Genomic DNA, 4,894 nt, shown 5'->3' with positions numbered 1-4,894 from the left:
CTTGAAGAGGAAACACCACCTGTTTTCCGAGGCTGGCCAGAGTGACATCTCCCCACCCCCTCAGCAGGGCGGGGCTAAAACTAAATAACAGTCTGGTTGTCCCCAGATCACTGGGAGCCCGGATTCTTGGGTTCTGGGGGGTGGCGTTAGTGAGTTAGAGCAGGGGGGCTGGGAGTCAGGACTCCTGGGTTCTCTCCCCAGCTCTGGGTGGGGAGTAGGGTCTAGCACTTAGAGCACAGTGGCTGGGAGTCAGGACTCCTGGGTTCTCTTCCTGGCTCTGGGGGGCTTCAGTGGTTACAGCAGGAGGGGCGCGGGAGCCAGGGCTCCTGGGTTCTATGCCCAGCTCTGGGAGGGGAGTGGAGTCTAGCGGTTAGAAGTGGGGCGGGGCTGGGAGCCAGGCGTCCTGTGTTCTCTTCCCAGCTCTGGGAGGAGGGGTTCCCCATGCATGACATCAGAGTTCCCAATGACCGCGTTTGCAGAAGTGACACCAGGCGGGCGCACTGCTCAGGGGGCTCAGTATGTCAGGGCGGGGGCGGGAGCTTCCCCCCAGCCCTGGGGTGTTCCCCACGCCACGGGCCAGCGCCCAGGCACTGCTGCTTGGCGGCCTCTCCCAGGGGGCCCCTTTAAATACACGACACCCACTTGTAACCACAGGTTCCCTATGAGGTAACCGCTTGTTCCCACATGGGCAGCCAATCAGAGACCGGCTCCAGGTGCGACGCAGCTGGTTCCCACGGCAACTAGTGAGTGGTAAGAGAAGAGCCAGAAAATTAAAGAGACAGAAAAAGCAACTTAAAGGGGAGGGGGCAGGGAATGGGTCAGGGGGCCTCTCCCCTCTAGGGGGCGATGGCTCCCATCCGGCCTCAGGGCAGGGGACAGGCTGGGGGGGCGCGGAATGGGGCATGGGCTTTTCCCTTCTTGGGGGTGCCAGCTCTTCCCTGTAACTTGAGTGGTCTTGGCTTTTGAGGAGGGGAGTCTTTCATTCCTGCATTTGCCCCATTGCTCTCTCCTGTCTGGAGAAGCAGAGGGCTGTCCCCAGTACCTGCTCTAACCACTTGATCCTACTCCCCTCCAAGAGCTGGGGTTAGAACCCAGGAGTAAGGATAGAGATAGTTAGACACTCCTTATTGGAAAATTTCCCTCTCCATCGGTCTATGCTAATTAACAGGCTATTTCTATGGGACACTATCTATCTATCCATCCCAAGGGCCCAAGTTTGCCGAGTAGCGCCACCCCGTGGTGTCGGGTGGAAATGCTCCTCGCTGCGGCAATGAAGCTGTTGCCTGTAGGGTGAGGGGCGGGCAAGGGAATCAGTGCGGCAGGGTCCGTGAATGGGGCAGGGAGCGGGTCCCCAGGTACTGAGTCATCAATAGTGACTCAGCACATCGCTGGTGAATCTGCGACAGACAAATCATTGGGGTATTTCCCCCCCCCACGCCCCTCTCCCGGCCCCAGGCAGGGGCTCTGTGTCTGTCTGTCCACTGCTTCCAGCTCTGGGAGGGGAGTGGAGCTAGTGGGAGCGAGCCAGGAGAGCGGGGAGCCAAGTTCTATCATTGCCCTCGCAGGAGTGGGGTCTGGTGGGTCAGAGCAGCGGGAGGGGCTGGGAGCAGATCGCCTGGGTTCTATTAACAACGGTGCCACTGAAGACAGACTGATTGCGGCGCTGCGAGCTCACAGACCCAGAGCGACTGCGCCCTGCCCCGCAGGCTTTTATAGCAACGATACTTTTAGTCCCCGACACACAAGGGGAAGTGAAGAGTCATTAGTTGTAGGAGCATAAACACAGCACCTGCGTGACTCAGAGAAGGTCACCCAGCCTAGGGGAGGCGCCCACTCGATAGATGGCTAGATAGTGGGGGATGTGTGGGGAGAGATAGTGGGCCGTGGATGCGTACGGATAGATAGGTGGTGGGGGTGGATGGGGATGGGGATGGATGGATAGGCGGTGGTGGGTGGGTGGGGACGGATAGATAGCTGTGCAGTAGAGGGGGACGGATAGACAGGCAGTGGATGGGGAATGGGACGGATAGACAGGCAGTGGATGGGGATGGGGACGGATAGACAGGCAGTGGATGGGGAATGGGATGGATAGACAGGCAGTGGATGGGGATGGGGATGGATAGATAGGCAGTGGATGGGGATGGGGATGGATAGATAGGCAGTGGGGATGGATGGGGATGGGGATGGATAGATAGGCAGTGGATGGGGATGGGGATGGATAGATAGGCAGTGGGGATGGATGGGGATGGGGATGGATAGATAGGCAGTGGGGATGGATGGGGATGGGGATGGATAGATAGGCAGTGGGGGTGGATGGGGATGGGGATGGATAGATAGGCAGTGGGGATGGATGGGGATGGGGATGGATAGATAGGCAGTGGGGGTGGATGGGGATGGGGATGGATAGATAGGCAGTGGATGGGAATGGATGGATAGATAGGCAGTGGGGGTGGATGGGGATGGATAGATAGGCAGTGGATGAGGAATGGGACAGATAGGCAGTGGATGAGGAATGGGATGGATAGATAGGCAGTGGGGGTGGATGGGGATGGATGGATAGGCAGTGGATGGGGATAGATAGATAGGCAGTGGATGGGGATGGGGATGGATGGATAGGCAGTGGATGGGGAATGGGATGGATAGATAGGCAGTGGGGGTGGACGGGGATGGATAGATAGGCAGTGGATGAGGATGGGGACTGATAATGGGGGTGGATGGGGATGGACAATGGGGGGGGGTGAATGGGGATGGATAGATATGCGGTGGGAGTGGATGGAGACAGATAGATAGGCAGTGGGGGTGGAGGGAATGGATAGATAGGTGGTGGGGGTGGATGGGGATGGATAACAAGGGATGGTGGGGGAGGATTGGGATGGATAATGTGGGGTGGATGGGGTTGGATAGATGGGCAGTGGGGGTGGATGGGGATGGATAATGGGGGGGGCGTGGATGGAGATGGATAATGAAGTGTGGATGGGAATGGATAGATGGGCAGCGGGGGAAGATGGATAATGGAGGGTGGATGGGGATGGATAGGCGAAGGGGGGTGGATGGGGATGGATAATGAAGGGGTGGATGGAGATAGATAATGGAGTGTGGATGGGGATGGATAGATGGGTGGCGGGGAGGATGGATAATGGTGGGTGGAGGGGGATGGGTAAAGGGGGGTTGATGGGGATGGATAATGGTTGGAGGACGGGGATGAATAGATGGGCAGTGGGGGTGGATGGGGACAGATAATGGCGGGGTGGATGGAGATGTATAGATGGGCAGCAGGGGAGGATGGATAATGGGGGGTGGATGGGGATGGATAATGGAGGGGGGATGGGGATGGATAGGTAAGCAGTGGGGGTGTATGGGGTTGTATAATGGGGTAAAAGGTAAATATCCCTGAAAACACAGACATTCGTCCCAAAACCATTCCCCCCGACACCCTGATCTTTTCCAATCAGCCACCACATTGACCACCCAGCTGTCCTGGGAGAGCTCCCCTCCTCCAACACCCGCCCCCACTCCCCCGCCCTCCCCCGCACGCACTCCCTGTCAAGATGGGGCTGAAACAGGGGCCTCGGCTGCTTGTTCTTTGAGAAAGAGTACTTGTGGCACCTTAGAGACTAACCAATTTATTTGAGCATAAGCTTTCGTGAGCTACAGCTCACTTCATCGGATGCATACTGTGGAAACTGCAGAAGACATTATATACACAGAGACCATGAAACAATACCTCCTCCCACCCCACTTTCCTGCTGGTAATAGCTTATCTAAAGTGATCACTCTCCTTACAATGTGTATGATAATCAAGTTGGGCCATTTCCAGCACAAATCCAGGTTCTCTCACCCTCCGTCCCCCCCCCCCCCAAACTCACTCTCCTGCTGGTAATAGCCCATCCAAAGTGATCACTCTCTTTACAATGTGTATGATAATCAAGGTGGGCCAGAGTGAGTTGGGGGTGGGGGGCGAGAAAACCTGGATTTGTGCTGGAAATGGCCCACCTTGATTATCATGCACATTGTAAAGAGAGTGGTCACTTTGGATGAACTATTACCAGCAGGAGAGTGAGTTTGTGTGTGTATGGGGGTGGGGGGTGAGAAAACCTGGATTTGTGCTGGAAATGGCCCACCTTGATTTTCATACACATTGTAAGGAGGGTGGTCACTTTGGATAAGCTATTACCAGCAGGAGAGTGGGGTGGGAGGAGGTATTGTTTCATGGTCTCTGTGTATATAATGTCTTCTGCAGTTTCCACAGTATGCATCCGATGAAGTGAGCTGTAGCTCATGAAAGCTTATGCTCAAATAAATTGGTTAGTCTCTAAGGTGCCACAAGTACTCCTTTTCTTTTTGCGAATACAGACTAACACGGCTGTTACTCTGAAACCTGTTCTTTGAGAATTCCTCTAATGCTTTTGGTGAGAGTTGTGAGTGTGGAAACTTCAACATGGTGAGTCTTCACAGACACAGCGAGAGACAGACCCTGCCCCAGCTGAGATCAGAGCCCCATATTGCTGGGCGCTGCCCAGACACATTGAGAGACAGTCCCTACCCAGGGATAGAAGCCAGGAATCCTGGCTCCCCACCCCCACCCCCCGCTCTAATGAATTTGCTGTTCACACACTACAATTATAGATTAATCTGGTGTCTCTCCAAAACACTCCACAGTGTATGAACCTGGTGACCCATTCCCGCACCACTGAAATGCAGCCACCTCTGGGGTGAGGGGCAGCAGCTATTTCACAGCCTCACAGATATGCCCCACGGGGTGCGTTCAGTCAGCTGCTGCTGAGGTGGGATGCGTCAGTCGGCTGCCAGCTCAGAAAAACACTCTTTGATACTTGTTTCCCATTGAAGCTGTTCTGATCCGCCTTGCAGACACAAAGAGCCTTTGGTGTTCCCT

This window comes from Caretta caretta, chromosome 24 (genome assembly GCF_965140235.1).
Source record: "Caretta caretta isolate rCarCar2 chromosome 24, rCarCar1.hap1, whole genome shotgun sequence".
In the NCBI taxonomy this organism is placed as follows: domain Eukaryota; kingdom Metazoa; phylum Chordata; order Testudines; family Cheloniidae; genus Caretta; species Caretta caretta.
This window is presented reverse-complemented; position numbering follows the sequence as displayed.